Source organism: Heptranchias perlo, chromosome 1, assembly GCF_035084215.1.
Source record: "Heptranchias perlo isolate sHepPer1 chromosome 1, sHepPer1.hap1, whole genome shotgun sequence".
NCBI classification, from domain to species: Eukaryota; Metazoa; Chordata; class Chondrichthyes; order Hexanchiformes; family Hexanchidae; genus Heptranchias; species Heptranchias perlo.
Genome location: NC_090325.1, coordinates 117,316,421 through 117,344,125, shown reverse-complemented (window position 1 = coordinate 117,344,125; position 27,705 = coordinate 117,316,421). Strand labels below are relative to the sequence as shown.

At 41.0% G+C, this 27,705-nt stretch overlaps 1 pseudogene; it reads left to right on the top strand.

Annotated features, from left to right (window-relative positions):
• Positions 1 to 24,779, top strand: part of LOC137314792 (uncharacterized) — a 37,605-nt pseudogene extending 12,826 nt beyond the window's left edge.
• The last annotated feature ends 2,926 nt before the right edge of the window (positions 24,780 to 27,705 follow it).

Sequence of the window (27,705 nt, the reverse complement as noted above, 5' to 3'; positions counted from 1 at the left end):
GAGTACAATCACAGTGCAGGATATTTCAGAGGTAAAAGTAGAATTCCAATTTTTATTTCATGATGTTCTACCCCAAATATGTACAGTTATTTTTATTAATAATGCATGAAACATTTCTTTTTAAATAGATTTTGCCTTCATTTTGTTCGGAGGCTTCTTGAGTGCTCATTTTTAGATTGACATAGACCACTTATTTTTGCTTTCATGAAAATATTGCTTTTAGCTTCTGCCGACGTGAGTGCCACACACATAACATAAGGCTATTAGAGAGGAGAGATTACACCTATCCTCTCATGAGTGAAGAAGACACATACGTGTTAAAGGTCTTTTTCACGAATGAAAGAACAGCAGAATTGATCCTTCTGGAGTAGTACCCTGTTTACTCTGGAGCCATATGGACTTATTGCATTTAGTCAACAATTAATTTATTACTTTCAGATTCTGCTGTTTGTGTTGCTCGAAAATAGCAATCTCTAACTTCGTGATGGAGCCATTTTGAACTTTAAAAAATATTTTTAGTTATCTTCTTCCCTTCTCATGCTTCTTCAAGACCTGGGAACATTACTAGAAAAGAGCTGTAGATGGTAAAATTTCTAATGACTAAGAAATATTTCAATAGCATTCAGGATTATTAATAGGTTCACACATGTGAAAGACAACAGTTTAATTTTTAAATGCCTGTCTCCTAAATATACAGAAGGCGAACATTTTTCTTTCCTACGTGCTTGAATGTAGTTAAAATTAATGAGAGTGAAATAATTCAAAATGAGAACCATTTCCTGTAAACTGTAAGAATTTGCCCTTTATTTTATTATCCTATTAATTTGCCAGCGGAAAATCTTTCACTCTTGTATTTTGTCCTAATTGCAGAACCCATAGGATTAGGGTTCAGGTTTTAGATACATTGCAGTCTTGCTGCTTTCAAATTTTATTGAATGAGAAAATTGCTAATTAATTGTTTCCTTTTTTAATAGGGACTGGAGGGGCAAGTGAGCAACTCAATAACAAATTTCTTTAAAGGACATTCTTTTTCATATTGTTTCCTGCTGATGATCTCTGTTTATCTAGAAGATGAGTTTCCCTTTTTCTGTAAGATTCAACTAAAACGGTGCTGCTTCCCTTTTCTGCAGAAGAGCAATGGGGCCTATTTTAAGTCTGTTGGCTGCAAAGCACTTTAGAAAGGTTGGTGACACTAATCACATACATTTACTACTGAGCTGATCGTGCTTTACTTCTGGACCTATTGAGGGAGGATGATTTCTGTAAATCTGTTGTTTATAAACAGGATTCCAATTTCAGTGCAGCTACTGCTCAGGGGAAACTTTGCCCCAGATGTTTGTTGAAATTGTTCAAAATTAATATTTCTACAAGCAGAAATAAGCCATTTGGCCAGCGTAACTAAAATGACTTGTGGTGCTGACCATAAAGGACAGATGATGGTGAAACAGATTAGACACAGAAGCCCAGAGTAGCATAGATGTTTACAGGAGGCCATTCAACCCATCGTGTCTATGCTAGCTCTTTGCTACTTCGCTGGAACAATCAAAAACTAATTCTACTGCCCTACTCTCTCCCTATATCCCTGTATCTTACTCTGCGTCAAATATTTATTCAATTTTCCCTTAAAAGATGTAATGGTCTCTGCCTCAACTACTCCCTGTAGTTGAATTCTGTGTACCAACAACCTACTGCATAAAGAAATTCCTCTGTCTCTTAGTGACAGTTTTAAACTGAGGACCCCTGGTCACTCACTCCCCAACCAGATGAAATCGTTTCTCCCTATTCACTCCAACAAAGCCCTTCATAATGTTAAAAACCTCAATTGAATCTCTTTTTAGCTTTCTCTCCAGTGGAAACATTGCCAGTATCTCAAGTCTCTCCTCATAACTATAGTTCCTCATCCGTGGCGTCATTCTACAGAATCTTCACTGTACACTCTTTACGGCTTTAATGTCCTTTCTATAACAGGGTGCCCAAAACTGTACTCGGTACTCTAAAATAAAAGCAGAAACTGCTGGAAATATACAGCAGGTCAATCAACATCTGTAAAGAGAAAAGACAGGTTATGATGTCTGGGGTGTACCCCCTACATCGGACTGAGCGTTGCGCTGAAAGATAAACAGGAATTTTAGTAAGGGTGGAAAAATACAGTGGGTAAAAAAGGGAGCAGAAGAGGGGGAAAGAACTGACAGATTAATGAATCAATCACAGAGAGGGAGTTAATGTGTTAACTGACCTGCCAGATGCTGACTGACCTGCTGTGTATTTCCAGCATTTTCTCTTTTTATTTTGGAATTGCTTCTGTTCATTACAGAAAAGCTAAGGTGACATTTGTTTTGGGACATTAAAATTGTCTCTAATAAGGACCAACTAAAGACAGGTACCATCATTGCAAAATAGTAAGGTATCAAAAGTACCCCAAACTTCAGAATACTTTCAGAAAAGGATTAGCGACCTCAGACTAATGGAGGAATCTAAATTATAGCACAGTAAAAATGCAAATCAAATGCAGAGGGAAGCACCTAGAAAGAAGAAACAACTTGCATTTATCTAGCAGTTTTCACTACTTCAGGCTCTTCCAAAGTGTTTCACAGACGATTAAATGCATTTGAAGTGTAGCCAGTGTTGTTCTGTAAGCAAATTTGGCTGCAACTGAGTTAAATAACCAATGAATCTATTTTGGTGGTGTTGGGTGAGGGAGGACTGTTTGCCTGGATACCGGGGGAACTCCTTGCATTTCTTCAAATAGTGTTGTGCAATCTTTTACATTTGCTTGAACAAGGAGACATAACCTTGGTTTAATGTCACATCTAAAGACAGTGCAGCACTCTTTCAGTACTATATTGAAGTGTTAGCCTAGATTATGTGCTCACAACCTGAAGTGGGCCTTTAGCCCATAATCTTCAGAGTCAGAGGGGAGAGTGCTAAACCAAGCTGACAATGAGCCTTTAATTACTTTAATGATTGGGGAAACTGATAATTTAACAATTTCATTTCAAGAGTGAGCAACACAGCAAATCATCCTCAGAATCACCTATAGAGCAGGATTGCTGTCTAATTTAATCATAAATAAGTAATATATAACAATGTCCATAAAGTCTTCTGTCATATACAGACTAACAATATTTGGTAAAGCCTTTAAAGCTCTCAGTAACTCTGCCCATTGTCCATAATTATTTGTTGTGCTTCAAGTCAATAAATTCGTTGGTGTTTGGCTGTCATTGGGAACAGTCCTATTGTAAAAACAGCTACTCCAACACCAACGATAGTTTTAAATCTCCACTTCAATTCTCTACTTTTGTTCCAAGGACTCTTTTTAGCATGTCCACCAGCAAAGTTGATAAAGATGACATCACATTCACTAGAGAAACATACCACAATTTCTAAAGACCTGGGCAACAAAATTGGACAGATTCAATGTGTGACATGCAATACGCAATCATTTTTTTAATATTTGTTTTTGGGATGTGGGCGATTCTGGAAAGGCCACAACTAGTTGCCTTGACAAGGTGGTGGTAGGACTTCTTCTTGAACTACTGCAGTCTTTGTGATGATGGCATTCCCACAATGGTGTTAGGTAGAGAATTCCAAAATTTTGACCCATCGATGATAAAGGAACAGTGACGGTGTTCCTGTGTCAATGCTGCTCATGTGCTTTTCACCGGTAAAGGCTATGGGGCTGGAGGTGCATCCTGTAGAAAGTACATTTTCTTTGGAACGGAGGAGGCTGAGGGGAGATTTAATTGAGGTGTATAAAATTATGAGGGGCCTAGATAGAGTGGATAGGAAGGACCTATTTCTCTTAGCAGAGAGGTCAATAACCAGGGGGCATAGATTTAAAGTAATTGATAGAAGGATTAGAGGGGTGTTGAGGAGAAATTTGTTCACCCAGAGGGTGGTGGGGGTCTGGAACTCACTGCCTGAAAGGGTGGTAGAGGCAGAAACCCTCATCGCATTTAAAAAGTACTTGGATATGCACTTGAAGTGCCGTAACCTACAAGGCTACGGACCAAGAGCTGGAAAGTGGGATTAAGTTGGATAGCTCTTTTTCGGCTGGCACAGACACGATGGGCTGAATGACCCCCTTCTGTGCCGTAAATTTCTGTGATTCTATGATTCTACATGCTGCAGCCAGATGGTGCATAGGGTGGATACTGAGTTCAGTGATAGGGGCAGTGATCATGCTTTGAACTGGATGGTGTTGAGCTTCTTGAGTATTGTTGTGGCTGAACTCATCCAGGTGAATAGTAAGTATTCCAACATACTCCTGACTTGAATCTTGTTGATGGTGGAGAGGCATAACTGACTCTAATGGTGATGGAAAATGGTCATTGTTAATTGACGGTTGCCCATCATAAGTGTAGGTGGTATAAGCTGTGGGGACTGTATTTAGAATTGCAATAATAACTTTCTTTGAATATTCATCTAGTTACTTGATCCATCAGTTTACTTTAATTACTTCCTTGACCTTTTCTCCACTGTTGTAGTTCTGCATTCCCATTTTGCATACAGATTAGAAATCCAAATCATGGTTCCTCTTTATGTCCAAAGTGCATTTCTTAAGGGATATTCTGTTACATTTGGTGCTGATTAATCTTCTGGGTCCTTTGGGTCATGTTTTCATTAATATATTCAGGCAGAATGCATCTTGTGTCACTTGAAAAAAGTAATTTAATTTTTGTGCGACAGTGTTGCAGTTGTAAACTTTGCCTCAGTGCCCATTCGGAGCAGTGTGATAGAAATTTGCTGTTAATGCATAAAAGGGCCAATTTTCCTTATCACAGCACCTGGGGAATACTCAGTTCAGACACCGTGGAGAGGAAAAAGGATAGGAGCCTCGCTACATTAAGTCTCCATCTTGCTATGCTGCTTCAGGATTCCCAGGACTTTCCTTAGTGGGAGTACCTGGTCGTGCAGCTGCAATTGGTGTAAGTCCAGTGTTCCTATGGAAATGAGCAAGTATGGGCATTCCCAGCACTCCTGCCTCCATTTTTTCTACGTCCGTCAGTGGAGTGCCTCAGAAGAGCTGGCAGTGATGTTTGCATCAGGACCCTCCTCACAGTGGAGGGCATGATGGAGGCCTGAGAGCAAGAAGATAGAAGCAGAAAGTAAGTAGGTGTCTTCTCTTCCAGCATGATCTTCAAGCTACGGGGCCTTCTGGTTGCTGCCCTCCACCAACAGCCAGAATGCTCCAACGCCAGGAGCCAGGTACAGAGCTTTAGCCTTCTCAGGCCTACAGCTGCATTTTTGCTTCCACTCCCTAATTCCCTATTTCCAGTGCACAGGCCTGTGTTCAGGGTGCAGTAATGGCCCATGGCAGTAAATTTGGGTGATTTGAAGTCTCCACAGGTGCAATGTGCCTGTTTGCCACCCAGTGGGGAGGAAATTTGGCCTAAGATCATTAAAACCCATTGGTGTCTCTTCACCAGTAAGATTTCAGTACTCCATTTCGAGAGGATTTTTTTTCCAGTGTTACAAAGCAGACAAACATGTAGCCTAGATTTTTTTAATTGGCATTAATTTAACACCAGTGGCAATCCATTTCAAATAAATTGTACTGCAGGCATTCATTAATGCCAATCATAAAATCTAGGCAATTGATTTATGTCCCTTGGTGCTAATATAAGCTCATTAAAGGATTACTCAGTGTTGTTAGTCTAAAGGTTTTAAAATATCCCAAAATGGATGGTTCCTTTAACATTAAAGAAATTCATTTGCCTCAATTGTTTTTAGTCCATTGGGTTTCACTGCTGATATAAAACCATTTTGCAAGTGCTGTTAAAACCAACAAATCATACTTTAATGTCATGTTTAAAACAGTAAGTTAGCCTCAAAATTATTAACAAACTGAAAATAAGTCATCAAGGAAAGTCATCATCACATGGTGTTAAACAGCCCTGAGAGGTGCAGGGATGAGAGACTTCAGTTATGTGGAGAGACTAGAGAAGCTAAGATTGTTCTTCTTAGAGAAGGTTCTGTTGAAAAGGTTAAGGGTAGAATTAATAGAGATGTTCAAAATTATGAGGGTATTTGATAGAGTAAATAAAGAGAAACTGCTTCCATTTGCAGGAGGGTCAGTAACCAGCAGACACAGATTTAAGAAAATTGGCAAAAGAATCAAAGGGGAGATGAGGAGACATTTTTTTACGCAGTGAGTTGTTATGATGTGGAACGCACTGCCTGAAAGGTGGTGGAAGCAGATTCAATTGTAACTTTCAAAAGGGGATTGGATAAATACTTGAAAAAGAAACATCTGTAAGTCCATGGGGAAAGAGCAGGGGAGTGGAACTAATTGGATAGCTCTTTCAAAGAGCCAGCACAGGCATGATGAGCTGAATGGTCTCCTTCTGTGCTGTATGATTCAATGATTCCTTACCCTAAAGAAGCAGTTAGTGCTGCTTCAAAGCATGTGGAAACAAATGTAAAGCATTGGAAATTTTGAAAGAAATTCCTACAGGGCCCCTCAAACCTTATCATTCCCTTAAGCATCCTGAGTATTTAAAAAAATATTCAACTTTTGTTGTTAGCAATGGCAAATTTGATCCGGCAACTAGATATTTATTTACATGACTTGACTTGCACTTTAAATTCAGTCATGATTCTTCTTTCCTTTGCAAAGGTTTCAAACATGAGGCAAGCCTTGTCATTTTTTGCATTAGTTTTTGTTTTGTTCCTGGTGCTTAGTTTCCCCATATTAGTGTCGAGAGATTTGATGTGTTTCACAATGGGATGGTGTTTGATTTCAGCCCTGTTTTTGAAAAGACATCTGGAGTTGGGTGTCTAGTTGCCATATGTTTGGTCTGAAAGATTGGTCTCTGCTTTAGTTTTGACTTCTTAAAGTTGAACGATTGCTTTGTCAACCTACAGAAACTTATTTTTGAAGGAAGAAAAATCAAGGGCTAAATATGTAAAATATCGGGGGGAGGGGACACTTTAACAAGCAGCAGGTTTCCAACATCAAACCGTTGGTTTCAGTTAGTTTCCCGCCCGCAGCGGTATGAGGTCACAGCGATTTTAACCACCGGGCCTCTTTATCATGCCACTGGGGAAGTGGCTGGCAGCCTCTGGAAAATCGGACGGCCACAGGCACTCAGGTCAGTGTGGGCAAGGGAATTCCATGTGGGTCTTGCAGTAGGGAAGGTGGGGTTGGGAGTCTGGTGCAGGGAATGCCTCAACTTTCCTTGTGGGACCCAGGGGAGCACTGCTGTTCCTCCTGGAGCACCTAGTCAGCTTTCCAATCTTCCGGGTTCTCCTGGCAGGAAAAACATGGCAGTTTCCTCGCACAGGCCGAAGTTAAAATCGCTGCCAGAGACCCTGATGCCATTGACCCTGATATGTGAATTCGGACCTCGCTGGCTTTGGGTGGGCAGCTTAGCTGCCTGCCCAGAGGTGTCCTTTAAAATCAGAAACCGTGGGATCCAGGTGGCTTTCCAGCAGGTAAGTAACCTCAGGGAATTTTAACTGCCTACCTGCTAGGTTTCTGCCGGGTAGGTAGGGTTAAAATCGCCCTCCCCCATCATATCTACTCAAAAAATTACTCAGGGTCATATGTTTCAACTATTGAATTTTATACCTATTTAAACTTAAACTAGTTGTATGAAAGACAGTGCCTGCTTAGCAATTGATTCGCCATAAATGCTGGGTTCTATTTTAACTCCAGGTGGGTTTTAGGTGGGTGGGTGGTGGTGAGAGTTAGGAACTTGCCCGCTGCTCCAGAAATGAGGATCGGGATATATTAACTCCCGATCCTCACCGGGGCCCAACATGCATATGTAAAGAAGGATCCCGCAGGCTTTGGGTACGTGTCCTTACTACCTGCTCAGGAGAGCAGGTTAATATTAAGAACGGTCAGCTCCCGGTGATTCTAATTGCCAACCCACCCGGTTTCAAGGTAGTGTTAAAATTGTCCCCCTGACTTACATCAACTACTGGAGGAAATCAGTACTGAGGTGATTCATAAACCTTGATTTTAACTCCCAATGGGAGCCATATGGGCTAAGACGGGAGGTAAACCACCCGGAACCCCACAGCATGAGGTCCGGGAGATTTTAACTCCTGGACCTCATCTGTAAGCTGACCATCAGTCTCCTGCCCGAACTATCTGACCAGTGGGCAGGAGCAGGATTTCGGGTGGCAGAAGCCTACCGCTGGGGACCCAAGGGAACAGTCCTCGGCACTATGGTAAGTGTTCAGGGACGGTGAAGTGGGGGGTGTGGGGGGGGTACTGGAGTAGATCGTGGCTGGGAAGGGGGTTGGGAAACCCGAGACAGGGGAGGCCCAAGGTTTGCTTGTGAGACCCAAAGGAGCACTTCTGCTTATGGTTCAGAAGGAATCCATTAAAAAAAAATGTATATCACCTACCTTTCTGGGCCTCTTGTGGTGCCATTCCTCCTTGACTCCAGGTTTTACTGGCAGGTCCGGTCCTGCGTGTTTCTTGTGCAGTTCCGAGTTAAAATGCCGCTGGGGTCCACGTCGCATCCCGACTAGGACCCCGACTTTTATATATTAATGAGGCAGACGTCTTTCCCAAGACCAAAAACTTTGTGGTTAAATTGGCGGAGGGTGGGTGCCCATCATGAACGCAGCGGGAAATGCGTGACTGCCATTTTAACCACCCACTGTCCCCATTTCTGTCGGGATGGCAGGATTAAAATCGCCATATAATGTTTCCACAATGCCAAAAGATGAGTGAAATAGCTGAATGAATGTGATGATCATGCTTACATAAATTCCTCTAATTTATCAAAGTAAACCTCAGTAGCAGCTGAAACCACACATTAGAAGCCATCGTTACACTAAAGCTAAGGTAACCTGTATTCAAACAAGCAATTGCCCACAAAACCCTGATGTCACTGCTCTGTTACTACCTGCCAAGATACTGTTTAATACCATTAATGCTGTTGGTTTTACTGTTTGAATTTGATGGGTCTGTTCTCAGTGCTATTCCTTAATTGATGGAAACATCCTAAATCCACCAATGAGCGATGAATGCTGAGAACAGATGTGCCAGTCCCACCAAATTAAAACAGTCAAATACAGCATAAAAAGTATAATGGGTACCAGCTCTTGACCTTTGCCATTGTGGGGAAGCCATGTGTTGCCTGCTGTGAAGCCACCTGTTAGCAATGAACCACAAAGTCTAAGTGCTAAAGAAGTAATTTCAGACATTTAGCGCTGCTTTGCACTGGAGCATTATACCTATGATATTTACATTGGGTAGCAATGCTGTGGATATAGCTCAATTAATCTAGAATGTTCCAGCCAGTTTTGTGAGATAGCAAACCTAAAAAAAACCCAAATAAAAATATCTGGTTGGTTGCCTGTTGTGTCTGATATTATTAATGAGGTTCAGTCCCATTGACGGAGGTAAGAAATTGATGGACAGCCTCCTTCAGCTTCCAAAAGAGATGTCTTAGAAGGGACCCTGTAGAAGTATGTATGGTATTTAATGTCATTAGGACAATAAACCTGGGTTTACACACCAGGGGAACAGGATGAGAGGGCACAAGATTCAGGATTGTGCAGCTCAAATTTAGGTCAGATGTGAGTAAATATTTCTTTACACAGAGGGTACTTAGCGTCAGGAACAGGTTGTCAGGGAGAATGTTTAAGGCCAGGACACTGGACTCATTTAAGAAACAGCCAGATGCTGCATTGGGAAGACAGTGAGATTGGTATTCTGATAGTATAGGATCACATGGGCTAAGGGCCTTCTTCACCTGGGCCTAAAGTGTAATTTAAAAGACTATAAAGACATCATCTAATCACAATGTTATTGGTCTCCAATTTCCCCCCTTTTCTTCTCTTAAGACGCCTCTCTTAAAGGGAGTTGCTCATACTGATGCAGTTCTATGGTTCTTGGCAGCCCACTAATTCTTTATCCAAATGGCCATTTTACCTGTGTGAACCTAGACAGTATCAAAAGGCTATACACCTGTGGGGAGTTCACAGCGAGCCTGATCCTACCCTCATCCAATGTCCACATTCATGCATTTTCCACCAGGGGTAACTGGATAATGATCAGGAATGAGAATCTTAACAGATTTATTTCCTTTCCCTTGCTCAGGAACACAGATGCCAAATCTGGCACTCTGCACTGTTGCTCTGGCTCAGATCAGCAGGATCTTCCTTTCCTGCAATAAGTCAGTACTGCAGAAGGACATTTTTTTTTAAACAGAAATGCATTGAACGTAGGGAATTGCTAAGAATTTTTAATATTGTTTATTGTTAAAATCATTCTGTAAAATATAATTTTAGTCTATGTTACTCTGCCATAATAGTTCATCTAAGATGTGTTCAGTAGGGTTAAACCCAAGACATTGTCCCAGCTGCATCAGTGAATCCATGGTATGATCTTGTTTCCACTTGCACTGCACCACATTCAAAGCCAAGGATTAAGTAGAAGATGGAATCTCTTTTTGCTTTGCTGTCACAGTTTCTTCCAACTCTTTGTGGCAAATACTGTGTAAGGAACATCCCAATCCAGGCTTAATTTGTGTAAAGTAAGAGTAAATTAATTAAGATTTGGATCTGCGATGGAAAATTGTAACCTCCAGAGCGGAAATAATTTTTAAAAATGGAAACAATGATCTATACAAGCTTGAAATGGCTCAAAAAATCTGTTGAAGAGATATGTTGGAGGGAGTTCTTTTTGTGTTACTATTTTTTGTTCCATGGTTCCTTTAGATGCTCACAGTTCTATTGGATTTCAAGTCTTGTAGCATGAGCACAACCCTCTCTGGTTGCTGTTGTGATGGTTATAGTGGAAGAAACATTAATGCATTCTTGCATCTTTTGTAATAATTTATTTTATTGTCTGCTCCACTCCTACTAGCTTTGTACATTATGTGGCTTCACAAACTCTTTCTTCCTGGATTGTTGTGCTATGTGTCGGTGCAACCAGGTTGTATGAATCAGATCTGTCAAGTCTCATTCATTAGGAGTAACCATCAGTCATTACGGTTTAAAAATCTGACCTATTTTGATTTATGTCACTCTTAAAAAAAAAATAAACACAGCTTAAATGGGTTTGCAATCTGTCTCACTATTACTGATCATAAACTTCACACTTTAATAATTTCCTGACGTTGACAACACTATGCAAGTCCAGCGCTGCGACCTCAATTCACATGATGGAGTAGGCCACAAGGATCCTTAGCAGTTGGACTGATTTATGCTGTAATTACACTTCACATACTGGGTGCAGCAGTTAATAACATTTCAGCAGCACTCTGAGCAGGCAGCTATGGTTATATTGCCCATTCACATAGGTGTGGCATGGGGAAGTTCAAACACAAGCACAGAGCTATGCTTCCCAGCATCTGATTGGGTAACTTTCTACCGATTGCGAGCTGAGGACACAGGAAGCTAATTTTCAATCAACGGAAGGTGAAAGGTGGCTACTGTGTCACCACAGCTTTTTAAAACTCTTTAACAAAGGGAAGTTAAAAGGTGCACTTTGCAATTGTTGCAGCTATTCTACTACCAATGGGAAAGAAAAAGAATTGAGACCGCCTAGTACCCCACGCCATCAGCTTTGTACTGGCATGTTGGCACTGAATCAGCATCAGATACTCAGAATAAGTGCAGTATAACTGAATAAATAATTTGCTAGGCTGTAGCTGGGGAGCAATGCTCCAAGCACATCATGGAGATTCCTAAACAAATTAATTTTGAAACCTGGCAAAGACGGAAAGGAAAATAAAATGTAGTATGGAATTTAACCATTTGGCTGTTGGCAGCTAAAATTCTTGGATTGCTGAATAATATCGAACAATTCATTAAAAAGTGACATAATTACCGACATAAAGAAAAGGTAAAGTTGCATTCTGTATGATTCTTGTTGAATGGGAGAAATCAGATGCATTATTTGTAAATAGCAGATACAGCAGTTGGATGTAGGAAAAACTGGGACCCAATGAGCCCTTGGGGAACACACAGCTTTTTATATTATAATGGATGGAAATCTAAGAATTGCCAGCTGAATGCTTGTCTAATTTTCTTTAATCTACACTCAACAAGATGTACATTATCTCATAGTAAAATACACACGGGTTCTGTTTTTCATGTGCTAGAATCAGTGAAATTGTTTTCTCTGCATGAATGTATTTATTGTATTTATTAAGACAGTCAGACTGTTCTCAGCACCATGGCGTGTTTCTGTTCAGACTGGTTAGACAGCTGTATTATCAAAGTGTTACATCCCTGTGACCACCCACACACACACACACACATACATACACGTACATACACATGCACATACTTTATGTGGTTCTATGACTCAAATATTTTAATAAAGAGAAATTAGGACTGAATATTTTAGAAATAAATAGTCATGATATATAAACAATAATCTATACAGTTTTGAAAACAGATTATGTATGTAATGGAAATGGAGAATGTTAAATAGTACAATCAAAAAGATGCACCAAATCTACAAAATTCATCATAGTAGTGGGGACATTATGTTATATGATTCATAACTTCTTATATCCACACATGAGCTATTAAGGACATGAGTTTTATGTGATGCATAAATTAAGATGGCTCATTAAAACACCACTGAACAGAGAATCAGGATTGTTGAATGAATGTTAGAAAATTTTCAATACAAATTCTGAACAGTTATAGACACTTTAAGGCAAGTATGTAATATATTGGCACATTGCTTAAACCTTTAGTGGATAAATGAAAAACAGCTGGAAACATAGAGGATGAGTGGGAAAAGCATGGCAGTCAGTCAATTTCTATTAAAACCAAAGGGAAATGGATTCACGTTGCACTGTCTTCAAATTAGATGGAACTATACCTCATACCACCAACACGGTATTCAAGTGGCTTCAAGAGAAGTTTATCTTTTTCATATTCCCCATTCAATTTTTTTGAGTGATTTTTCTCCCCTCAACCCACACTCCACTATCCTAACTCCTACTGGCATATAGTTCCATGCAGTACATTGTTCAATAATAAGAAATTCGTTAGACTGTCTCGGCAATCAACAAACGCCTCACACCCATTGTATTGGAAAGGCTTTGATCCTTTTTATGATTGTGAACAGCAAGAGATAAAACACAGAAAGATGATGCTGCACAGGAAGTTTTGTTTCTGATACAAGAAGACTGCGAACGCAGTCAGGTTTGTTAAAGAGAAAGATGTGAGGGCCTTTGCTTAGGCCAAGAGGTTAGAAATGTTGGGGGGGTGGGAGGGTAGTTAAAATTTATCATGTTTAAATCAAATAAGACAACCTATTGATGTGGGATAGCATGGTCACAAGGGGGCATCATTGTTAAAGCCTTGGGTTACGTTATTTTGCAAGTAGATATAGGATAGTGCGAGTCAAGTAAAATGCTCAGACTACTTATGGGAGTAACTGATGCCATTGAACCCGAGAAGGTATGTATGCAGATTTGAACTTGTAACATTACCAAAAGAATTAGAAAGGTTTGTAAAATGGGGTCAAATTTCTACACCAAAATCAGTCCTAAAATGCCGTAATTTTGTCAGACCAGAGCAAAAATTGACGCTTCGTTAAAGAGATGGAAGGTTTGAAATGCCTCATTATGTGTGTGTGCCAATTTCAGGCATGGGGCCAGCTCTGCTTCCACTGCTCCAGGGTAAACTACAAGAGGGGGTGAAACCCAGACTAATAGGTTTCTGGCCCCCTTTCACTGACCTGTGCACCCAGGAAATGGTTGTTCCCTTGGGGGAACAGGTCAGGATAATTGGTCCCCCAAGATTTCTTACAAAAATTGTACCCATGTGACAATTCAAAACCACTCTGATTATAAAACCCGCAATGTAATTACATGTGGGGATTGTGGGAAGCAGTGATCAGAGAACTCGGGCTACAGCCCTATCTTAAACCCACATTCCAGGTGAACATGAAATTACCCATGTTGTGCTATCATCCTTTGACAATTTTTTTTTTAAAAGAAAGCTTATTCCATCCTCACTAACTATGCACCTCACACTCACCGGGAGGTAATTTTGACTTTGGGTAAAGTGAAGTCAATGGAAATGAAAATCAGAAGAGATGCACAACGGGCGGCTGAATTAATATCGCCCATTTTACACTCTCACCCAAATTCACAATTACCCCCACCAACTTGTGCTACATTTATGCTGCAATGAGTGGCCTCAGGCAGCCTGGTTTGTATTCCAATTCTCCTGCACAGAGTTCCTCGCCCTGCAGGTTAAATGTCTAGAGAGTCTATGGGGCAATGAATACTTTTTAAAACTGCTTTGACATTGCACTGGAGGTGCATTCCATGCAGTGCCAATCCCAGGCAATGTGAGATTACCTTCTCTAGGGAGTCTCACATCGTTTCCCTCACTCCGCTGAGTTAACTTGGGCTCTGACTCTGGATTTACACTATTTAACTTCAGTGTAACTGCAAACAGGAAAGAGAAAGATGTATTAGCTGGCCACTGCGGTCAAAAGTTGAGTTGGGTTGGATTATTAGGGCCGATTTCACTAATGCATGCTTCCGGCAGGGACCCTACCCATCAGGATGTGCATTCAAAACATCAACCCAATAAAATTTAGAAATAATTCCCATTTCTTTTTGACAATTGTAAATCAGATGTCACAGCAGATTCATTGGCAATGGGTTCAGAAAGACTGTGCAACTATAAATGAATCTGAGTATCTTGTCATCGGGCAGACTGTAAAATGGGCTGCCGATTTGCTATTGCCCATTTTGCATTACCACCTAAGAGGGATTTCACCATCAGTATATCTTTTTTCTTGTTTAATCAACATGCATCTGATTTTAAATAATAAATTGTTCTAAAGATAAAACACTGCCAAAACAACACAGTTGGGATAATTCTCTTCAATTTGGCTTAACCCACCATATATCTGGCTATTCAGGGTTATTAGAATACATTTCCCAGTTGTCTTGTCTTTCATTGTAAAGGGCTAATTCTGTAATAGGTAGTCAGTTTTAATGCATGTTCCATATGATCGTTGGTTACTGGCACTAGCCCAAAACGCATACAATATTCACACATGCAGTGAGGTCACCATCTGTCCTACACAATGGAATATTAAAAAGTCTTCATTTACAACTAATAGCAATAAATACAGACCCGTTTGAAGTAATCACATGCAGTCATGTAAGGAGAGTTTCTGAAACAAATGATTTGCGAATTTTAATGGATTCACATTACATGCAGTGTTTTATTCCACTTTATTACTTTGACATTCTATCGGCACAGGGCCCAGATAGAAATGTTTTGAACTATTTGTGTTTTATGTTGCTTTAGAGTACATACTCTGCATCCTTATTTTTTAATAAACTGATGAAAGGAGGTGAATGAGCGATATACTATCATTCTCATCGTTTAGATTATTGTTAGATGTCGCACATTTGCAATAACTCACTTTTTTGTTTTATCACTGAAACTGTGGAACACCTTTTTGTCCCTATTAGCACTTTTGTAAATGAAACTATCTCTATTTATTTTTCCTTATGATGTATTATACCATGCAATTTTTGTTTTAAGTTTTAATGTTTTCAAAACAATTTTTTTGATCTCTACAGACTTTGATTATTTGCAAATTCTTATGTCACATTCATATTCTGTGAGATTCTGTGAGAAAGCTCATTCTATGTATACTCAGTATGGTGCATGAAAGGACTTACGCTTGTAATACGCTATGACATTTGATGGGTGGTAGATTAGTTTCTGAAGAACAACATAAAGGGAAACTGCAGCTTGAAACTCTGATAACTCACTTAAATGTCTCTTAAGAGCAACAGTGCCTGAGGGTGATTGATGTGTTTTTTTCTGGATAAAAGAGAGTTAGCTCTTAGATAATCAGTTGCACTTCTACTTCATTTAATTTGTTACAGGCAATTCTGGAAATAGTATTCATTTGTGTCAGTCAGTACAGGCTGTATTTCAGCATTATTAAAAACAAAAACACATGCAATATTACCCGAGAGGATAAACTGTAACATCTGTAACACTAACTATACGTTTGTGCACAAGGCAGGCAGATTTTCCACTGTTGCACTTGGGCATAAATAATTGCCTGAGCAGAGTACGTAAAGGAAAATCAGTTAGAGAGGGAGAAGGGAACCTGGGAGAGTGGAAGGGGGAGGGAACCTATCTGGGAGTGGGCCCACCCGATTTTTGGCAATTTAAATAAAAGGATGTAAAATCAGGTAGGTTCCTTACTGGTATGCAATCCTCTCTGTGCTATTTTCCTTTATGTGCTACACCCAGGCAATTACTTACATCAAGTGCAATAGAAGAGAATCTACCCCATATACTTTCAAAGTGTGAGAAACCTGACTTAGCCGGTGATGGCTATTTCAACAACGATAACTTGCATTTAGATAGCGCTTTTAACATAGAAAAATGTCCAAAGGCACCTCACAGAGGCATAAGGAAAAGAAAGTGAGGCTGAGCCAAAGAGAGATATTAGGATATTAGGTGACTGAAAGCTTGGTTAAAGAAATGGGTTTCAAGCAGGGTCTTAAAGGAAGAGAGGGAAGTAGAAATGCAGAGGGTTTAAGGATTTTAATGTGTGGGGCCCAGGCTGCTGAAAGCGCAGCAGCCAATGGTGGGGTGAAGGGAGGGAGGGGGGGATGCACAAGAGCCTGGAGTTAGAGGAATGAAGAGTTTGGGGGGACGTGGTGATGGAGGTGGTTATAGAAGTAGGGGGTGGAGTGAGGCCATAAAGGCCTTTAAGCACAAGGATGCTAATTTTAATTTTGAAGCATTGGGGGACCAGGAGCCGATATAGATCAGCGAGGACAGGAGTAATAGTTGAGTGGGAACTGGTGCAGGATAGGATTTGAGTTTTGGATAAGCTGAAATTTACAAAAGGTGGAGGATGGAAGGCTAGCCTGGAGAGCATTGGAATAGTTGAGGCTGGAGGTAATAAAAGCATGGATGAGAGTTTCAGTGGCAGATGGGCTAAGGCAGGGGCGGATGCAGGTGATGTTACAGAGATAGAAGTAGCCAGACTTGGCGATGGAGTTGTGGGGTCAGAAGCTCAGCTTGGGGTTGAATAGGACGTGAGGTTCCAAACAGTTTGGTTCAACCTGAGACAGTGGCCAGGGAGGGAGGTGGAATCTGTGGCAAGGGTACAGATTTCGTGGTTGGGGGTCAAAGATGATGGCTTCGGTCTTCTCAATGTTTACCTGGAGGAAATTGCATCTCATCCAGGACTGGATGTCGGACAAACAGTCTGACAACACAGAGGCAGTGGAGGGGTGGAGAGAATGAGTGGAAAGGTAGATCTGAGGATCATCAGTGTATTTGTAGAAGCTTACTCTATATCAGTGAATAATGTCACCAAAGAGCAGTATGTAGGTTAAGGAGAGGACCAAGGGGGAATCCTTGGGGGACTCCCGAGGTGATCATATGGGGGTGGGAGGAGAAGCCATCAATAGAGGTCCTCTGGCTATGGTCGAATAGGTAAGAGTGGAATCAAGCGAGGGCAGTCCCTTCGAGCCTAACAATGGATGAGCGGTGTTGGAGGACAGTGTCGTGGTTGACAGTTCCAAACTCTGTCGAGCTGGAGGAGGGTTAGTGAATCATGGTCAGAGTTACAGAGGATGCTGTGGGAGGGGTGGAAACCTGATTACAGAAAGTCAAACAGAAAGTTGCAGCAGAGTTGGGCACTAATTTGGGAAGCAACAACATGCTCAAGGACTTTGAAGATGAAAGGGAGGTTGGAAATGGGACAGTAGTTTGCAAGGACAGTGGGTGGATTTTTTGAGGAAGGGGTGATGACGGTGGTTTTGAAAGGGGGGGCAGATAAAGGAATGGGAACTATTTACAATGTCAGTTAACATGGAGGGCAGGGAGAGAAGTTGTGTGGGCAGTAGTTCAGTGGGAATGGGGTCAAAGGAGCAGGAGGAGCATGGGCTTTATGGATGAGATGAGCTCTGAGAGAGCATGGCGGGAGGTGGGAGAGAAATTAGAGAGAGACACAAGAGTTCAGAACTACGGTAGGCAGGCTCTGGGGGATTATCTTTTCTTTTTTGTGATTATGATGGTGAAGAATGCCAGTGTTGGAGAAATTTAAACATTCTTCACTTTTTGCATTCATTGTCAGCGTTAAGTACCCCAATCAAGTAATGCACAAATTAGATGAAATTAAATGCAAGGAAAGCCCTTTTACTCTGTCTCAACAATATGTTTCAATCCTGACTTCAGAAGAACACTACCTACTGCACTAGCGTGATATTTCCAACTCTTCCTTGTGATGTCCTATGCGATTTCCTATCACAGTGTTGTAAAATCTCATTTAGAATATTGATTTTGGAAATTTGTTTGTCATCCTGGCAGCTTTGCATAAAGAATCCACCCACTGCAGGTGCAATTGTCTTAATAAACTTAAATCACTCCTGAAGTCTTAATTAGAAGAGACTGAATCAAATTCAATCACGGTTTTTTTAAATGTAATTTTTAAAATAAATGAATTGACTTTTACTCAGTGGCCTGTGTGGCAAATTGGATTTGGCCTAGGTTGCTTGAGCTGGATTTTTAAATTTATATGGGGCCGAACTTTCAACTTTGGCGGGGGCGTCAAACCGGCAGTATTGGATCGGTTACCCATTACACACCCTGCCCAGTTGAAATCAATAGAAAGGAAAATCGAGCAGGCCGTGTAATGACAGACCCATCCAACACCGCAGGTTCTCGTCTCTGCCAAAGTTGAAAGTTCCGTCCAATATTTTGCTATTCTGTAATCAGGATTTTTTCTCCAACAATAAGCCAGCAGCCGAGCCGTTTAGGTTCAGAATGGTGATTTGAAATGTCAATTAGTTGTACAGAGGTAGGATTATTATGTACAATCTAAACCATGTTAGGTTATTGTGAGAAGGTAGCTTCTTCTTTATTGTTGCCTCATTGAATTAAGTCCTGTAGACTAAAAGATATTTTGCATTTTGTAGACTGAGAAAACCTAGGCTCAACTGAGGAGACATTGGCCTGTAAACTGCTCCGAGCGGCGAGCCAGCAGTGCTCATCGCTCATTAGATTTAAATTCACCCACCAAGTTACCACGTTCTTTTTGCCGGCAACTCCCTTAAACTGGAAGTTCAAATAACATCAGCATTCTTTTCCGGGCTGTGTGAGTGGTGAATGGATCGCTAAGGCCCCCTCAGCCAATCAGCTTGAAGCAAGCCACGCTATGAGAACCAGGAAGTGCAGTTCATTCACTAAAACCACAGACTAAAAACCCAAATGTGCCTGATAAGGTATTATAAAATGACATAGAGAAAGCAAAATAAACAGAGGATAAGATTAAAAGACTGAGATAACAGAGACAGAAGAAAAAAGTTTTTAAAAATTAAATTTTTAATTTTTAAAAACATTTTTTTTAAATGTCCAAAAACTATTAAAATCAGAAGTAATGAGACTCCACATTTTTAAAAGTTAATTTTTAGTGCCAGAGGTTGTTTGGCAGTCATTAAGACTTACCTTGCTGTTAAAACTTAGTTTAGACTTAAAAAACTGAGCGTACCTGTTTTGAGGTGAGATTTGTTCATTTCCAATTGGGCAGGAGAACAAGTTGGCGCTGGTCCATTGATTCTATTAATTGCAGCCGGCGATGTCCTTTTAAGGGAATTTGTCAGATCATCGGCGAACCAGGAAGAACAAGTTCTATATTTCTGCGTTTGACTGCGCATGTGCGGTCGCCGGACTTGCTCCTCGATTTCGCCCCTAATAACGGTGAGCGCTGTTAGGCTCACCATTATTTTGAAAGCAATTTCCGGCTCAAAGATGATATGAGCATATTGGTGTGAAGTCATACTGGATCTAATCATCGATATGAGGGGTATTTAAACAGAAACTTATTTAGTAAAAACTCACTAACAACTTGGGAAATTTCTGTATGATGTTTTCTTTAGGGGTAATCATTTGACTTTGCACTCCTGGCACGATACATCACCATTGATTTTCTGACCGTTTAAAATAAGAATTAGAAAATCATGATAGTATAAACCCAAATTTCTGATATGTGCTCCCTGCTAGAAACATGACGTTGGGAAATTATCCCTAATATGACCGGATAGACTTTAATGGAAATAAAAATCGGGTGAGATGTAAAACGGACTGCTGATTCACTATCACCCATTTTACACTATGGCACAAAATCAAGATCTACCCCAGTTTGCTTATGGGCACTGCTTTATTGTCAGGAGCACAAGAGAAAAGTGGTAGGAGAAAGGCTGAACCATAACAGCCACACTATGAATTATGTAAGTGGAATGTAAGTGGAACTCTATAGTGATTAAACAGCTTCATTATTCCCATTCTGACAGATCTAGGATAGGGTAGATGATTGGTGAGGTCAGCCTTCAACCTCAGGTTTCAATCATCCAGACTGTTCACAGAGAGCACATACACGTGTTCTTTCTTACTGAACTCCTAGTGAATAGATTTGAAATACAGTTGGTGTAAACGAACAGTCTGCTTAAACATTTCACACTGTACCCTTAAGATCACAAACAAGCAAAGGAATAGCTGTTGAAAAAAATTAATAGTTATCACAAAAGTCTGGAACAACAAACATGATAGTGAACTTGACCCAAGAATCTGTAGTTATTTTCCTGCTACAACTGAGTGAATATATTAAATAAAGTGATAAATAATAGTATCATTCAACCCTTGATGCTTCTGCTTTGCCACAGGGCATGGCACTTCAACACTTATTAACGATTTACATGTAATGATGAACTTTCAAAGAAGAAATTCATATTAATCAAAATGTTCTTTTGCTTTTGACAGCAAAGATTATACTTGAGTGCTGGGTAAAATACAGCTGGTCCGTACAGGTTGATTTTGTTTCATAATGATGCATCTGATGCCCACTGCAGTGACTCTGAGATCTAAATTAGGACTTGTACTGATTCATCAGAAGCAATTTTAACTCCCTCTCTGGTGGAAACTGGGAAGAACAGGAGTTAAAACCGTGCGGTACACTTTGCTGCTGGGATTCCGCCCACTGGTGTTTTAACACCGGGCGGTTGACGCAGCCTCCTGAGTCAGGCGGACACCTCATTAATATATACAAATCAGGGTCCTATCGCTCAGATGGGACCCTGAGGGAATTTTAAAGGCCTGAAGGCTGCAGCGTCTGTTGTGATCGCTCCAGCCAGTAAAATCTGCCAGAGCAGAAGCAGAGACTCCAAAAGCTAAGTACAAAACTTATCTTTGTGGGGCCAGGAGGAAAGCTTGGGCAGGCAGCTGGCTGATGAAATGATAATGAGGCCTGGTCATTAAAATTGAGTGTTACTAGTACACTAGTGTTATTTAGCAGTACAAAAAACTTGCAGCCTGTTTTGAATTTACCTCATTGGCACAGATGGATGCTGTGGAGGAGGCTGGGATTGCATTGCCACATCGTGTTAATGATTTGGTGAACACCTACTGTAGTCCTCCATCATGCCACGGGGTCCAGATTGTTCAAACTCATTTTGCATGGGACCTTTACAGCTTCCAGGAAGGTGAAATTCACACAATCAGTCTGCACTAGATTCAAACCGACATCCTAGCAATAAAAGAACTAACTCATAGCATCTGTCCAATGTAAATTGTTCTTAAGATTTTTTTAAACTTATTTTTCTCCATGCGTTTAAGATCTTAGGCACAGGGGATCCTTTGAGGTGAGTTCTTACTACTCACAGAATAAGCAGGTTGAAATCAGCACTTAATTCTGGTAGCCTTTTCATTCATATCTTTAAATTGAAGTAATGGGGACTGGATGACACACTGGGGTAGGACACTGTCCTTTTATTACTGGAATTTGGATTCAAATCCAGCTCAGACAAATGAAATCAACGTCTCATCTCTCTGAAAGGATCCTTAGTGACATAAGGCTGGGTGTGGGCCCAGATCACAAAATGCCCACAATTCAGTATAAATTAGCACTAAACGAGACTTTTGCACAGAAAACAGAAGAACAATGTTGCAATGCATAAAAATACCGATTCTGTTCTGAGGTTGAAAGTATATTTTTGTGTAGAGTAGAGGAAGCTTTACTCGGCATGTGATGTTGTTGTATCTGATCTGGTCTTCCACACTCTTCCAAGGCGAGCTCAAGGAACAGCACTTTAACTATCTATTAGGCACTTTGCAGACTTTTGGCCTTGATATTAACTTTAATAGGTTCAGACCTTAATTTTAACTCCCACTTTCTCTCTGGCAGGAGATGCTGGCGGTATGGGATGGGTATATTGCAGCTTCGGGGAAGGGGGTAGGACACGTTGGCATGGTGCGGAAGGATGGGTTGGCACTTTCCTCTGTTGGAAGACTGCGCTGGTGGGGTGGCTTGCACACCTGTCAGCCTGTTTTTGACTTCTCCCAGGCTTCTGGGCCACTGGAGCCTGCTCTGCTTTGCCAGCTTTTCTTGTTTTCATTTCTGCCTGCTTTACACAACCCCAGCGACAGTCAGCTATTCATACACTCTGTCTCATAAATGTTTTTAATTTAACTAATTATGCCTGCTATAGTCTCATGTTAATGTCACTTCAACTATTTAAGCATTGCCTGCTTTCCATTTAAGCACTTTAAGCTCATTCTACGAGGGTTGCCAACTCTCCTGGATTGCTCGAGCAGCTCCCAGAATGGGGCATGAATCTCACGGGCACTGCTGCTGGACAGCCCAGGAGAACTTCGCACTCCCTGACATCACCGGCTGCCGCCACAGAGAAACCTCCAGCATGGTAAAGTCACACCCCACCGTCGCAGAGAGCCAGCCCCCGTTTAAGGATAACCAGAAACGGGACTGTCTAGTTGTCGGGAGTCTGGGGGTGGTGAGGGGTAAAGAGAGAGTGATGGAGTTGGGAGAGGTGCAGGGCTGTGATGAGCAGGGACTAGGGGCAGGTAATTGGGGCTCGGGGTTGGGGGGGGGGTGGGGGGAGAAGAGTGGGTGACCAGGGACTGGGGTGGGGGTGGTCGGGGGAATTGGTGCTTGGGCTAAGGGTGAGAGCGACAGCAGGCTGCGGGTCAAGGGAATGGAAGACAGGGGACTGGGATCATTGATTGGGGCTTGGGCAGTGGGGGACATGGGGGAGAGAGACTGGGGAATGGGGGTCAGGAGATCGGGGCTTGGGTGGGAAGAGAAAAAGGGACTAGGGGTTGGGGGCATTGGGGCTCAGGCCCAAGGGAGAGTGGGAGACTGGAGAATGGGGTAAGCGTGGGGCTCAGCATTTCCTGCAGAGCCAGGAAGCAGCAACAGAAGCAGCAATGTGGTGAGTGGGAGCGGCACAGAGAGAGCAGTAGCCAGTAAAGGGGTAAGTGAAACCTGGGGACTTCTCTGTGGGTAAATAGTGAAAGATTGTTTCCACTAGTGGGCGAATGGAGAACAAGGGGCCTGGGACTGAGGATTCTCACTGGAAGAACCAAGAGGGAAGGGAGAAGGAGGATTTTTGAACTGATGGCTATTAGACCATGGGATGCTTCACCACAAGTGTCTCTTGAGGCAAAGTCTAGAACATCATTTAGAAGGGAATGGAATAAGTATTCAAAAAGGAGGAATATGAATGGATCTGGGGGGAATAGGGTTACAGGAAAGAACGCCAGCACTGCCATAGCTGAAATTTCTATTATTCTAAAAAACTCTCTTTTATTGAGTTCGAGCCCAGCGAGTGGTTTAGAAATGCTGACTCTGAGTTGAGTTTAGGACGTGTGCCCTGTGAGAAGTGCTCCAAACACCGAGCCCGTTGTGTAATCTTTCGGTTTGGTTCAGTTCGGTCTGTGCTGGCCAGTTTTGACATGTAATTGGCTATGACTGAGGCTTCTAGTTCAGAGTTGTAACCTTCACACTGAATTCAAGTCCAAACCAGAGTCCAAGGAGATAGGGAGAAAGATGGGGCCTGTTAAAAGTGGCATTGGCTGGGGAGCCTGACCACACCTTGTGCAGTGCAGGGGGATTCTGGCAGTAGTTATCGGGTCAATATCAACAGGTTGTAGAATTACTACTAGTTATAGGGTACTAGTTGTGGTAGCATTGTGGTTATGTTACTGGACCAGTAATCTAAAGGCCTGGACTAATATTCCCAAGTTATATGTTCAAATCTCTCATTGGGAATTTAAATTCAATTAATTAAATAAAAATCTGGAATAAAAAAAACTAATATTAGTAATAGTGGCCATGAAACTACTGGATTGTTATAAAAACCCATCTGGTTCACTAATACCCTTTAGGGAAGGAAACCTGCTGTCCTTACCTGGTCTAGCCGATATGTGACTCCAGATCCACAGCAATGTGGTTGGTTTTTAATCGCCCTCTGAAATGGTGTGGAAAGCCATTCAGTTGTTCAAGAAGGCGGCTCACCACCACCTTCTCAAGGGCAATTATGGATGGGCAATAAATGCTAGCCTTGCCAGCGACGCCCACATCCCATGAACAAATGAAAAAAAATATCAGGTTGCTTCACCGCTTACCACCAGTTACATATAGACTATCAGTGAATTATTGTATTACTGTTGGTTATGAGGAGAATCTGAGTGTTACCAGTATCACTATTAGTTATCGGTACAATTTAAGTGAGTCACTATTAGTTATTGGTGGAATCAAAGTTCCTCCCACCTCTGGTGTCTGCCCTGCAAATCCCTCCCCGCCTTCGGTTTCCCTTCGTCACTCACTCGTGGGCAGTCTCCTGGTTCTTGGAATTTCTTGCACAACAGCTGCTGGCGTGGAACCACAAGCAAAGATTTTCAACTACAGGGGATCCGACCTTTGTAAGATAAATGCAGTAACATTTGCAGACGTCATGTGGCCAGACGTTACATGGTCAGACCTGTAGGAATACCTCCAACCAGACTTTGAAACCCTATGTTCTAGTCCTCTCTAATGTGTTTGTTTTCCCCCCACCCCTCCCTTTGTTCTGTTCCTTTTTAACAGTTGTTCATCTGTGCTTTCCTCTGTGCTTTGCTCCAGTTCTGATGGATGGTCCACACCTGAAATGTTAACTTGTCTGTCCTCTCCACAGATGCTGCCTGACCTACTGAGTGTTTCTAGTATTTTCTGTTTTTATGTTCTAGTACTTCTGATAGGAGATGCTATTTTTGGTTACTGAAAGGCTTAGGGTTTGGTTAATTGAACAATGATCTTCCCCACTCCAGACATTGACAAGAGCCAAATGAAGTATGGAGCATAATAGTCCACTTTTATTTATTCTCAGCTCTGAGGTGAATTGTTCACATGTCATAAAGGTGTTAAAATTAACTGAGGTACTTCTCAGAACCAGGATAACCACAAGATGATATTTCATTATTTTATAATATACTTATTACTTGAGCATTTCATCTTCATTTTTGGTGTAACTCAACTTGCAATCTGTCATATTTGTAGATAGATTAATCAATTAAAGTGTTCTTATTGGGTAAGGCAGCCAATTGTGAAACAAATGTCTGGAGACAGCAGATATTGTTTATGTCAAATAAGTTTGAGTCAGCTTGGTGTTGTTAGTCATAATAAATGTACAGCCCTCAATTGATAAAAAATTTACAAAGTGATTGGTCGGTTGATTTATACTTATTCATTTGTTTGTTACCACAGGAGTTAAATTATAAGTTGAGACCCGGACCTATATTTTCCTGTCAGATTAGGCTGGGGAGCCTGCATGACCGGGGCAGAAAATGTCTTTGGGAGCTGCTGGACTGTCCCCACTCTCCTGCCATTTCCAGGATTTCCCACTGGAAATGGACTTATAATACACCTGCCCATATATGGGTGCGCGATAGCAATGCTAGGCATAAGTTGTGTTCCTGGCATCCAGCATTGCTATGGTGGGGGAGGTGGGTGTTTAAATTTTAAAGGACCAGAAAGACTACAAAATTGATCACAAGGTGAGCATTTACACATGTTAATGTGCCTCAATGGGGCAGGCTATCCAGGTCAGTCACAAACCACCCATCTGCCACCCAGTGCAGCCTGCCCCAATTATACAAAACAACCTGACCCAAAAAGTAATTCATGTCTTCACCTCCAGTCGGTGCTGAGATCATAAGTGTGACTTTGGTGCTGGTTTTCATGGTATCTATTTGTATTTCTCACTGACTTAGAATTATGTTACTTACATGTAAAGAAAACCCATTTATTCAAAATTTTGGACATCATCCATCTACAACTGGTAATTATTTTCAGCTTGTTTTAAGTAAGGCTAGAGGTCTTGAGCAGATCAAAGCACACGACTATTCTGAAATAAAACATGCTGGAGTGTTCATTATTACCACATTGTTCTTTTCAAATCATCAAAATCATTTGAATAATCAATTTTTGAATAATTCATGTTTTACCATGAGGCCTATATAGGCTTATGAAACCATTCCTGCAGCATTTTACCCTTCTTTGAACTGCTTTGCAAATAGAGATTTCCACTTTTTAAAGAAGGCATATGGAAAAGTCATGACTTTAGTAAGTCACTTTCTAGGAGGAATTTGGGATATTGGAGGAAGAAACTTTTTTTTTTACAGACTCTTACCACAGACCACAGAAAATTGGCAGGTCATTCACTCTCACAACACAGGGAAGTCTGAGCTACATTTTAATGGAAACAGAATGAGATGGTCAAATACTGAAATCATTCAGTCACGTGTGGAGTTTCAGCTTTCTGCCTTTAAGACCTCAGGTCAAGGATCTTTTCTGGTCAATAGATTTTCTATTCAACTTTTTTCTTCAGTTATCACTACGACAATTTCAGGAATATGACCAAATGTGTTCATTGTTTCACGATAAGTTAGGTATGATGCTTTGGTGGGGAGGGGGCTGAGGATGTTTCATGTTATTCCTTTAAAAGTACTGAATGTATTTTAGAACTTTCAAAATACAGATGTTTGCTGTTATATCAATAGCTAGGAAAATGACTAGAATTTTAATGCAAAACAGAATTATAAAAATGTTTGGAGCCATTTCATATTTCTTAATTCCTTAAATATTTATCGACAGAAACTACAGAAAATTAATCTTTTGTCTTTCTGTTTGAGGGTATGTGTTTAAATAGATTCATTGAATCACGTAATCTGTTATCTTGAAAGAGCAGGCCAGTTGCCATTTATTCATAGGAAAAGCTCATAGGCCTCAGAGTTGGAGTTATGGGCATAAACTTATCTTTGGCAGTAATTTGCCATTGACCGCGTTCTGTTAGCCTGAATGTCTAAAACCCAATATTCAGCTCCACTGCTTCTTAACATCATCAGGACTAAGCTAAACCATTCAACTGGAAGTTTAGACAAATAATTTTGCCACTCTGATCTATGCATATAAGCTCGGCTTATAACATTCTGTTATTAAAGGGCAGAAAGTGGCGACAAACGCAAAATTAATTTCACTCAGACTAAATTGGTAGTCTTAATGAAGCGATTTGTAATGGAAGGAAGCATTCCTTGAGATCAAAAATACAATGCCAATACTGTAGAAAAAAACAGGCAATAACAGCAAGGAAAATGAACAAAATTTCTAAAGCTTTTCTCAAGTGTCTTTTTTTCTTCTCTCCTCCTCCACCGGTTGCTCCATTGCCGTTTCACCTCCAGATTGTAAATCTGCAGTTATCAGATGCCAAGATTTTCCGATGCACCTTAACTGCATCGTCTCTGCATTGTGCCAAACAAGTCATGAGGGCCGATTTTCTCAGTATGTGCGGCTGGCGCCAGACCTTAAATATTAAAAATATTGTAGTGAAATGAATTACTTTTAAATGATATTTGAAATACTCCATGCCTGTGCTTTCC